Source organism: Rhinolophus hipposideros (genome assembly GCF_964194185.1).
Source record: "Rhinolophus hipposideros genome assembly, chromosome: 3".
Taxonomy (NCBI): domain Eukaryota; kingdom Metazoa; phylum Chordata; class Mammalia; order Chiroptera; family Rhinolophidae; genus Rhinolophus; species Rhinolophus hipposideros.
Window position 1 is genome coordinate 52,527,872 of NC_138049.1, and position 13,340 is coordinate 52,541,211.

The window sequence follows — 13,340 nt, forward strand, 5'->3', positions numbered from 1 at the left end:
ATCTATGCTGAATTTACTACTTATTTTCTGGCGTTTTGTACTTACAGAACTTGTATTCCACATAGAATTAGAACACTAATAATTATCAATAGATGTTGCCTAATATGTAAATGAGATTTAAAATACAGTGATTTCCTTCAGCCCTGTTTATAGAATGTGGGTCATAAACTAGACAAATAAGGCTCTAACAGAAAAGATTATAACCTCATAAAAATATGCAGCTTCAAAATTGTCTCAAATTAAAATCTACATTAATTCATCTACCTAGAGTGCCGATCATTTATATAAGAATAGATAATTAATTTCATCCTTGCAATAAACACAAAACAAATTATCAACTATGTTGCAAAATACTTTTCCCTTTAACACAGATGGTAATGATATTTATGAAACTGGAATTTTTTCATGCCGTATTTTTTTCTCAAATCATAATTTCTGAGCTTATTTTCTAGGGTTATCATTATTTATTTTTTCCAATTATATAATATTTTATAACTTTTAATTCATTCAGGGAAATGTTTTCTTAGATAGTCAATAGTATCTTTCTGATAACTTCATAGCAAAACTTGATTTTCTAACCAAATTCACAAATAAGTATAAGTTGTTGTAAAACCATTTTTAAGTGGAAGTAATTTTTTTAAATTTCATAATTGAAATTTTTCATATTCGTTATTTTACTTTCCATGCACATCAGCAAAATGAGCACAGATAATAATTCCATGAAGAATCAGGAACATAGATGCTAACTCAGTCTTGTTCAGGTGATTTAATCTATGTGGAATTTGTATGATACAACCCAAAAATTTAAATGAACTTACAAATTAAAGCAATGCTTCACATCTTTGATTCTGCAGATTGACTGGTTTGTTATTAACAGAGAAAATATAATAAGAGAGGACGTAGAGATTATAGAGGAAAAAATGTCCCATGGCCAAAGATGTTTGGAAAACACTGAGGTAAGCTAACACAATCAGATGTCTTTATTGTGATACTTTTAAGAGCCTTTAATTTTTTAATAGTGAAGTTCCAAGAGGAGAATCTAGTACATAGTTCCCCTGATCTTATTTGCTTGTAGAACTCTCTGGAGTTAATAGTTTTTCCCCCTAAACAGCTTAGAATCTGATGTTTTGTAAAACCTGCCATATAATAAGCTAAGTACATTTATATTGTATGAGTATTATGGAGGTTACCACATTAAATATTTTTTTTTTTTTTGCTCTAACTTCTTCACTGTTTTAGAAGAGTTAGAGAAAGGTTGGATATACTAAACCACTCCACATCAAAAATAAACCAGGGTTATTTTCCATAGGATTGAATTTTTTTTGATATAATTTACAATAATATTAGAATAACAATTCATGTTTCTTACACAAAGTTAATTTGGTAAATTCATATTTCAAGAAGATGGGCCAGGACCAGAAAGTAAGTACAGAAGATATCTAAAATATGGAATATTTTATACTTACTTTTGATATATTCTTAAACAAGCTTCATTAGCTTGTTTTAAAGAGAATGTTAGTGTAAAATAAGAAATAGGAAGGGAGCAGTCAGGATACTTAAAGACAGATAGCCTGATAACAGATGAGAAAGAAAATTTCAAAAATGGACACTTGAAAGAAGAAATTTGGGAGAATTTCACGGGTGGTCAAACATTACTTCACAATTTAAAAACTCCTGTGGCAGACACAGCCAATTACATACCTAACAACATCTTTCTTACAAAAGAACTGAGGTGGCTCATATATCCAGATAAAAGAAACTCATATCTACAGCTCTTTTGGAACAGACAAGTAAAACAATTCTAGCCAATATGATGTTGACAGAGGAAGCATTTCCTTTCTAAATTAAAAGGCCAGGTATTTTTTGTCCATTTTCCTTTCTCCTTGCTTCCTGCCTGGGACACAGATATGATGCTTGGAGTTGGTATCACCATTCTGCAACCATGAGGAGGAAAGCCTCAGTCTAAGAATAGTGTATCATACAGATAGAAGGTGCGAAGTTCCTTGATATCACCTTTCAGCAGCTGTTTCAATCTTGTTTTGCCTAATTTAAGACTGTGAAAACAATAACCCCCCTATTTACTTAAGTATCTGTTCTGTCAGGCTTCCTATTACCTACAAGGGAAGCTATTCCTACTAACATAGGCTCTGAACATATTACTGAACTATCACAGGACATTAATTGATGTTTATAATATTGTTACTGAATGATCTTAGAAAAATATATTCCTTTTAGAATTTCTGATTAAAATTATAAGCAAGGAAGACCATTTCATGGTTATATATTTTCCATGACCGAAGAGTTAAAGTTCTCTAATTTAACGATAAAATCTCAATAATTCAGAAAACTTCAGCAGTCACGCGGACTCATTTCATGAGACTGTCATAGAGCTAAAGATTTTCTCAGTGTATTTTCTCTTTTCCATAGGTATTTTAATATGCAGTTAACTTCAAAAAGCTATGCTAATTGTTTAGAGATCAAATTATTTTCAAGAGTGAAAGGATAAGTTGGTACTGAAGTTGAGAATGACTTCAAAGGTTCTAATTGCATTAATAAAAGCCCAACTCTTTACTTTTGTTTTCAGAACTCAACAATATTGCCCTTGTCTTCCCCATTTCTTCCTGATACATCCTGCATAGCTGTATAAACATTCTATCTGCACTGCTATTCACTTTTATGATCTATGCTTTTGCCTTCACTTGAGCATGTTATATATTAATAGTACACTGAGAAACTCTTACTGATTTGTGGGAACAAATTTTGCACCTATCTTCCCAACTCCACATTCAATGGCATTCTGTTGGTAACTTGATATTGGCCAGAGTGGTAGTATTTATACCACAAAAATAGCAGTCGCTACAAATCAAAGCCTCTCTTTTGGCCATAGTCAGTTACTAAACAACTACCATCACACCACTGGACAATACATATATTTTTATGCCTTGTCTTGTTTGTTATTTAACTGTTTAATTGGCAGTTTTAGTAACAGAAAGTCACCAGATTTATACAGAGTGAAGTATAAGGGATACCTGTATATGAATGCTACAATAATATGCTATTGAACATATTATTTAGTAGATCTGAATGGCCTGGAGGGTCTTAATGAGATGTAACAATGATTGGTTCCAGTGGTTTATAATTTATTAATGATAAATTTAAAATGTGATCAATTTTTATTAAAAATATAATCTTGAAGCTATATATCACTATCATCTATAAAGGGATAACTAGAAAAATAAATAATAAATGTTTTTGAAATATAGGACTTCCTGCTATTTCCTATTTAAAATTTATATTTGATATAGGAAATTAACTTCAACAATAGGCTGATTTGAGATCCTTGTGACCTATTCTTATCCTAAAAAATATTTTAAATAAAATTGTCATAATGGTATACTGCAACCTACTAAGTTTTAAACTAGCTAGGATTGTTTTTATTGTTATGAAATAAAAAATCCTCATAATCATCTATTGATCAGTTTAAGATTTCTGAAGAAAATGCATTATTTTATTTGCCATAAAATTCAGACTTAATTTTACAAATATAAAATAAAAAATATAATTCTACACTTAAAGCTGGAATGCATTTTGAAAAATTATACAATAGCTTTTATATAGTCTCAAATAGCTACTAATACCATTTTTTAAAACATCCAATTGTCCAATCAAATTAAATTAAGAGTGGCTTTAAATTGGAAATAATAAGGAAAATGGTCCATATATTAACATCACATACAAAAGTATAGGTTTATTCTACCAATAATTTATTACCAATAGAGGTATTTATTTGCAAGTGAAGTAGCAAACATTAATAAGGTAGTTATTTTAAAGTCAATGTGAGCATAATTTACATTTGAAAGAATTCTCTTAGACTTACAGATTAGAATCAAGTGATTACCTTGCAACATACTTGCTGCATTATAAAGTATGCAGCAAGGATTATAAAGTAGTAAGTCCACTATTAAAAGGCTCAAGGCAGACTGTCCTCAGATCAGTCAGTTGGTCATGTAGTTTCTAATACTGAAAAACGAAACAGACTATGCTTTTCAAAAAGTGGATACTCGATTAGTAAATATTGTAATCAACAAGAACTAGAAGCTAGCCTTCGAATGTACCATTTTGTTTTCCAGCATCACTTGGACATTAAACTGATTCAGCTAATATGCAGATATCTGGATTACATAAAAATAGCAAACCAGGTACCATAAACATGCAAGGCACATAAGGGTTTATTTTTTCTTATTGAATTTTTAACTATAAAATAAACTTCAATAAAAGTTTCACAAGGATTAATGAATTGTGGACTTTATTTTCTTCCAACTGCATATCCTTCGAAATTACACTGTATTATATCAAATATATCAATAAAATACTTAAAAGTTAAGTGCACGCACTGCATATGCAGTTCAGTATCTAAAACAACTGAAGTATGTTTGGAAAACATTTACTAGTATTGTTTTCAAGTCAAATCTCTGAATTAAGAATATAGATAGAAATATTTTTAAATTTTTGGAAGAAAGAGTTTAAACGATATCTTTAGTATCTTCTTGATTAAAAACAGTTGAAGTCCTAATTGAAAATTGAAGTAGTAAAATGAAAATTTTGAAATCAACATACTTTCCCTAAGTGTGAATCTTATTTTTATAAGCAAAATTTTCACTGTTTTCAATTTATTTTGGTAAAAATCACTTTATTCACATTAGTTTCCAAAACATATCTTCAGTTTAGTCCCCTGAATTGCTAACCTTATATTGAAATAAACCTCCCAGCACCCCCATTCTTAGTACCAATAATAGTAAGGGAAGCAGGGAAACACTTACCTAATTTTATTATGTTAAAATAATATTCAGGTGCATATTCTGAACCAACTTAGATGACAGTTGTAGCCCTATTCTGTTTATAATGTTTATCATGCCAGTAACATTCAAAACCTACAATTTCACCTTTGCTTCAAATATTAAGTCCATTATATTAATAGTGAAATCTATTGTAAATTCATTTCACCTCATTTTATCATCTCAGGAGTAGTCAGACATGAAAATGGGAAATGTTTTAAAATAATTTAGGGTTAAACCTCTCTCTTATAAAGAATAGCAGGAAATTAAGTTATATCCAGTGGTTGTTGGGGCTGGTAATGTGGAAGTTACTGTTTATGGATGCTATAAGGTATTGAAACTAAAATTATGTTTCAATCCAGTGTACATTAGACAAAATAGAATTACTATAAGCTTGAAGTACAGATGTGTATAATAACTTAATTAATACAGTTTTCTGTCACAAAGGTTGTCAGATTAATTTCTGGGTTTCCAAACAAAATTTCAATAACAGGCATAAAATTAACATATTTCTAACAGAGATAAGTTCACATTTTATAGTGAACTTATTGAAAATCAATAGAATAGTTTGTGTTGTCATTTGTTTTACTAATTCTATTTATATATATTAAAAAATGTTATCAAGCTCTGTCTATCCAAATACCATATTGAAATTTCTATTGCTATGTAAGAGAGTGATGATATTTTTCCAAATATATGTATATACACCCAACAGGATTGATATGAAAACAATTTCACTTGAATGATGTAATTATGTAATGGAATGTAAAAAAATATAGCAATTAAGGTGTTGTGACATGCTCTAATGAATGAAGTTATACTGGTTGATGACACTATATCTCCTACTCATTAATTATTTGGATAAAATGCATTATTTTACATAGCATGACGACATCAAGTCATAAATTACCACTAAAAATGTATGCATACATTTTCATTAATATTGATATTTTCCCCACATCTACGTATTATGAAACAATAAATAAATAAACAAAAACATCAATAGCACTTTGAGTCTTTAAAAAAGCTCACAATGTCGTTCAACTTTTCACTATACGCAGCTAGTAATTTTCATGGGAGAGAAGTGAGCATTTCTAGAGATTAGATTTATAAGGCAAATCTGCACATGTGTGGCTTGCTAATGATTCCTATTTAGGTGCCAAAGTTATTGGAAATATTTTTAATATTTGCAAATCTAAAGAGGAAGACACACTGCAGGTGTAGTTAACTAATGTGATTCTATTAAGTATCACCTGTTATAATATTATAAAATAATGTACTGCTAACATGTAGTACAAATGTTTACTATAGCATCCTTAAAAAAAATAGGTAGCCAACATTTTTTTCTAAACTCTTAGATGGAAAAAGTGGAAGGTTAATTTAACATGATAGTCAGAAAGAACCAAGTGACACAAGCTCCTTTCCTAAGTCTGTTTTCTGTTTTCTTCTAAATCTGTTTTCTTTTCTTTAGAACAATATTCCTCCTTATGAAAAAATAGAATTGTAAAATAATAATAGAATTAAACAAAAGAAAACCTCTCTAATCTCATTTGCCAGGATGGTGTGGGGAGGTGATGTGTATCTATTTCTTCCTTTAACCATGAAAACGTACAGTTACTGAAAAAAATAAGCTAATAAATCTCTTCATGCTTCTCAAATATAACTTGACTATTGCTGATAAACAATAAGTATTATTTTTCAGCCTTTTCTCCCTCAGTGACTTCCTCCACATAACCTACCAGCTCAGTACAAGACTATTAGGAAAACATCTGTCTGAAAGAACTCTCACACCAAAGAATCCACAGTAAAAGAACGGCTTTACCTAGGTAAAATTTTTACGAAGTCAGGTGTCATGTTTACTGTTAAAAAAAAAAAAAAGGTGACCTAATTCTCTATATTCCTCAAGACAAGTGCTTTGTTTTTATTTTCTTTTTGAGTATAGTACTCCATCATTGTACAATGACATGTTAAAAAAAAAAAAGTTAAAAAAACTAGTGAACATTTCATTTTCTCATCTGTTTTTCACTGGATTCCTGCACAGATTCCACTGTTTCTAGGTCTATGTTCACATAAAAGCGTTCACATTTCTTGACTACATATTGTAGATTAAAATATTTCATAAAGAACACTATTAATTTTTTTAAAGGACACTGACTTTCTTAGGATAGTTTTGGACTGTGAAGACCTTTCTTAGGTGACTGAGAACCCCACTCGCCTAAATGCAAGGGAACCAATTTCCTAGTGGCTATGAAAAAACAGAAGCACAATTTTGTTTTGATAACTAACGCAGACAAAATAATCTAGGGAGATGGCTTCTTACACACAATTCACAGTAGTCTACAGCTATGGGAAGAGTAGCTACCTAGAAAATAGAAAACATGGAACAAGTGCTTCACTTGGTGAACAATGCTGGGTTCTCTTTATCTTGTTGGTTCTTGAAAATCACCTCACAGAATTTCTTTCTGATGACCCCCCAAAAAAGGAAAAGTAAGGAATAAAAAGAGAAGTAAGCCATCCGCAGCATTGCTCTTACCCTATTAGTTTTTCAATCTGAATTAGCTATTAGAAATGTATGATACATGGTAGCAACTGCCAAAAAAGCCACTAACCCTCTTTTCCAAATCTTTCATAGAAAAATAATTTTTTACAATACTACTGCTTCTTATCATTCAAGTTTTTAACATTCCTGAGTTTCTTAATGTGACTCTATATACTGTAATTTATTAAAATTAGTTTATGTGATTTACTGAGCTAGACATTTGTGAAACTTCTAAATTTGAACAAATTATCATAGGGTGACTTCATTCTCAGAAGCTCATTGGCCAAGATATTTATTGAGTGGACACACTTGCTGTGACTACACAGAGAGGCAGCCTTTTTGTTTTCAGAAGTCTTTGAATTCAATTTGGTCACTGAGACAAGGAAAGATACAGAGACAAATAATTAATCCACATGTGAAAACTTTAAAAAGAACGTCAAACTTCTGCTCCTGTGTTTATACTTAATTTTGTTCTAACAATCAAAAATAGATTCTGTGAAAAAGTAATTTAGAACTATATGTAGAAACTTGTAAAATAAACTCAATTACAATTATCTTTAAAGGAATATGCCAATAAGCATTTGATTACAGATTACAGAAAAGCACTTTAATTTTAAATTGTCTTTGTCTTTCTTAATATTTTCTCAAATCTTTTATTATTATAAATATCTAGCATAATTATAAAACTGAGAGGTAGAAAATGTTTATTTTCTCTCATGATGATTGAGACTCTCTTCTTTGTCCTATGCAGATTTCAGTCAAAATCTCTACTGCCTTAATTATCTAGATACCATATTCACCATAGCTAAAAAGAATTCACTGACTCACCTTAGTTTCAATTGGTTTGGTTCTACTAATTATACCAATTAAGAATTATTTTCTGGGTTAGTGACTCCTTGTCTACTTTGCAACCAAAAACATAACTGAAAGTATTAATAATAAAGAGGTAAATTATCTTATAATGGATTTACCAAATAATAATTGTGGGCGGGGAAAAAAGGAAAAACTAATGTTGACGTAACTTCATCTCCTGTAGAAACATAGTTTGAAAAGTGCGTTTAATTTTAAACAATGTTGACCTCCAGGTCCATAATTAAGGTGTCTATTAATATAATCAATTTTAATAATCACCTGCTTGTGTGTGAAAGGCATATTAGTAAAACAGCACTATTTCAAACCAGATGTTCATTAAATTCCAGGAAAATTACTAAATGGGAAGAGGAATAACAGATAGGTTTCCCCGAAATTTACTTCAGTAATAAAATTACTATAAAATAAAAGTAAAATACATCTACATGTAAAATTGTTATGGAAAGGTAAAATGAAATGGTTTTACAGTAAAAGTTGGGCAAGTTGGTGGCGAAAGCACACAACAAAATTGGCATTTCATTTCAATGTGACAACAGTTTTTTGACAGCAGATTAGTTTAACACTGAACATCCTACCAAAACAGTAATCCATTTCCAAGTGCATAATAATTCATTGTTGCCCTTCACCGTACATTAAATGTCACCCATCATTGTGACAGGAATATAAAAGCTACTGTACACTAGTCAGGAGCGAAGATAAAGCTGTTAATGAAAGCACTTTGGACATGGCTTTCTAAACTCAGTTATATCATTGAAAAACACTATGTTCAGAACATCTTTACCTCTGAGCTCCAAGAGAAATAAACAACACTTTTACAAGTATAAAGACTCTCAGTAAGACAACAGCCTTCTCATCTTGTGACCAGACCATGTCAGAGCAAAAATTTATGTCAAGACAGTCCTGGTGGTCACTGTAATAATGAACCCTTGAGCACATTCTCAAGATACCATCCCTTGCTGCTTAATTCAACAACACAATAGATAATATTCTAAAAACAATGCAAAGTGATTCAATGCAAAAGCACACAAGAAATTCTGTATTCTTTTTTACTTAGAAAAACTAATGTTATATATTTAACACATTGAATATTCTTTGATTTATTTTCTTGCTAAGAAGGCCAAGTTAGTCAATACTGCTTGCCTTCTTTTACTCTCTTTCCCATTTTGCCCATATTAATTTCTTCATTTAAGTCACCTAAGAAATTTCTGTGCAATAATAGCCTTAGTACAAAATTTGGTAGATTGTTATGTTTTTCTTCTCCAGAGCTCATTTGTATTTAATATTTAAAAGCTAATATCAGAATAATATATGCAATGTTCTCATATACTTAGTGAATAATTATTAAAGTTACATCAATCCTGTTGGAGGGAAATTTGTGTACCATTATTCCCTTTTTTTCGGTTTAGTCTTTAGTTATTCATCTCTGTGTAACAAACTACTAAGAATCCTAGACCAAGATTTACATGCTTCAGAACAGCTCTGGTTGTCTTGGAGACAAATATGGTTAAAAGAAAAAGAAAAAAAAAATATATATATATATATGAAATATTATGGGAATTTAAATTGACTTATTTTATAAATAGTATCTACTGTATCAATATCATCTGTTCTTTAACAAAGGAAATATTTGAAGCAAGGTGAAAAATATCTGTCATTATTAGTGTAAAGGGTGAATTCTCTAACCACTTTTTATATGACTAACATATGTAGACTAATATACCTAGTCAAAGAAAGAAAAGAATAGAAAAACAGAAAAGGGTTTAGGGGTAAATATGATTAAGTACAAGCCCATCATGGACAAGATTTCTTCCTAACCCTCTGTCAGCCAAGAGCTACTGTTAGGATATTTGGGATAAGGCCATTCTATGTCTAGAACACAGTACCTCAGGTTCATCTCTACTCTTAAATAAGACTTCTTAGCTAATTCAGGTAAGCATGCTGGTTATGTCATTATGCTATAAACAGTAATGCCACTGTTTGCAAGAGATCACAAATTTTTAAACCACACCCAGCCAAATAAATAAGATCATATATCTCATTGTTAAAACTGGCTAAATATTTTAGAACATTTGTTAAGCATTTTACAGGTTATCTTTTTCTTATAAAATAAGGGTGAGGGGAAATTTTACAAAGGTTATCACAATCTACTTTTAAATCCAACTGAAAAAAAAAAACAAATTCTAACAATTATAAACAGTTCTTAATTAATCATAAAATTAATATTGTTAATATTATGATATAGCAGATAATTCAATAAGCCTCAAATCTACTATTCTAATAACTAACAATCTGATTAATGCTTTATTTCCTTTATAGTTGTGTATTTCTCTCCAGTGAAACATTACAAGTCATTTTTTAGAAAAACATATTTAAAATACATAGCATATATGAAAATTCATATAACTATTAAAAATGTCTATGAATTTCATTCAAGGTCAATAGGTATTTATTTATAGGTAAAATAAAATATAACATTTATCTTGATAACAAATATCATGATTCCATTTAAATTAGAAAGGTAATTAAGTTTTACAATTGAAACTTGGACATTTTGTCTGCATTTATGTATTACGAAATTCTTCATGGTAGCAAGAATTCAATACCCATTAGATTGGATTTTAATTATACAAGTTCATTTGGTTTAGGAGGTTTAGTTTAGAATTTAAATGGACACTACTCAATAAATTATGTTTTAATCTTAGTTTTTACTGCATTTTCAATGATATGGCAATATTTACACAAAATTATTTTAATATTGAGAGTTGAGCAAAATATTCTGAAAGAATCTACTGTTTATTTTTATATTATGTATTATTTTACCAAGAATATCTAATGTTATTTATAACTTAATATAGGATATCAAACTGTTTATTTAACAGTCTACCTATTAATTTGCCCATAGATGAAGAAGCTATACTTGATTTTTAAAGTATATGAGACTTTTTGTATCATTGAATAAGACCCTGAAATAAATCCTTTTTAACTAATGACAAAATATAACAGCAATATTTGAAGAAATAAAGACACTAATAAATGGTACACCCGCTAGTGTTATGTTTTCAAATAGAGTGATCTGATGTATTTCTTTTGTGTAACATTAATACAAGTTACCATAATTATACAGATGTTACATTATTATGTTATTTGATGATTTAATAAAGTGAAAGTTATAGAAATATTTTGAAAGTTAGATAAGTGTATATCCATACCACACACCTCTATTTGCAAATGAACTTTTAAGCTGAAAAAGAATCCACATGTTTCAGTATTTGCTTTTGAATCTAATTTCAGAAGATTTGGGCTCAGAAAATTAGGATATCTAAAATTCTTAATATGAATTTGAGGTACTCAATTGTCTCGGTTTAAGATCCCTTGGAAACTATAATTAGACTTAATTCAGCTTGACTGACACCCATATAATTGCCTCAGAATTGTCTCAGAACTGTTTCCCCCAGCTTTGTTTATATACTACCCAAGGAATTTTATTTAATCGATTAAGAAGAAACAGGTGTGCCTGAAGATTTTTTCCATATTTTGGCTTTTTCTATATTTTGCAGTTTTATTTTTCTGTTTGGTCTGTGGAGAGGTTTCAGAGTTCTCTAGCTATTGAATAATTTAAACTGTAATCCTTGAACTCTGAATACATATGAAACAGGATAGGTTGTGTTGGTCACTATAAAAAGGATATATTTTGTCCAAAGATGACCAAAAATAAGAAAGCTGTTTTATTTTCACAAAGTATGAAAAGCTGGAGCTAAAAACTTAAAAACTTCATATTTCACATTCTCCATTTTGTGGGACAACTCCAAACTTCAAATAAAAATTTTAACAATCTACCATATAGCTACAAAAGCTATATGTAGATGTGGTTTCAATACAAAGTTTTAGTCAAATGCAAATGATCATTGCCTGAAACATTCAAGTGTTACTATTGATCAAATTAGGTAAATTATAAATTTGTATAATATTCATGTGTAAATATATCAAAGTATTTGTGTATAACTATAAAAAAGTAAATGCATATAAATATTATGCTATTTCTACAATTGATTGCTTTTTTTAATTCAGTGAACTAAATGGCTTTTTACTGATAGGAAAATATACATGACTTCATGGAAAAAAATAAAAATTCAAGGAAGGACAAATATCCTTAGTGATAAATTGATCAGAAGAACCTATTTAATGTAATTAAACCCCACCAAACACATATTTAATACTTACTTTTGATGAGAGGACAAAAAAAATCTTATTTATATTTATAAATTATAAATATTACCAACATGAAAAACTATAGTCAGAATTCTAATTCATCTTGGATTTAGAGCTACCTTTTTGATGTATACTAGAATATAAAAAAATTCAAAGTTTATACATAATAAATATGTGACCTCAAGCTCATTAGAGTAACAATAGTGTTCAGAGTCCTGAGGGATAGTTTTACCTTCTTAACTAAAGTAAAAGAAAACCAAATCATATTGAAATGATCCATTGAAAATTTGAGAGTGAGGTAAGCAAAATGAAAAATGACTACACATTTCCACTTCAAGAATAACAATAAAGTAGCAAAAGCAACATAGATTAAACTATATTATAGATTATAAAGACCATTATGTAAATATAAAAATACATAGTTTCAAATTAGGCATTTGACTTTCTGATCTTAAGATTGAAATAAACCCTGTGTGTCAACAAAATAAAGCAGATTTTTGTGGAGATATGTTTATTCTGTGAAAAAAAATGATGAATTGTATGTAGAAAATCATGGTAGTCTTTTGACATTTAAAATGATTATATTTAATTAGCCTTTGTTAAAAAAAGAAAAAAGAAAAACACCTTTTAAATTTTACCACTTGGGGTTTTCTTGTGACTCATTTATTAATTCAATTTAGTAAAATGATAATGGTACTTCGCTGTCTGGTTCAAGAGAAATCTTCAAAATGAAGAAATAATTTTTTAGATCACAGTGATTTGGACTCCTTTTGATTTTGATTAAGAAATGTAAACTCTACCACAATTATAGCTTACTGACACAACCAGCATGCTTTCTGCCCAAAAAGGCATCATAGTACATTTTACTAAGTTATATGACTCTTAAA

The 13,340-nt window shown here is 29.5% G+C and overlaps 1 protein-coding gene across 2 annotated transcripts in view; it reads right to left on the minus strand.

The window, feature by feature from the left end:
- The window catches only part of GRIK2 (glutamate ionotropic receptor kainate type subunit 2), a 606,408-nt gene that overhangs the window by 132,411 nt on the left and 460,657 nt on the right, over positions 1 to 13,340 (minus strand). The gene's annotated exons all lie outside the window — the stretch shown is intronic.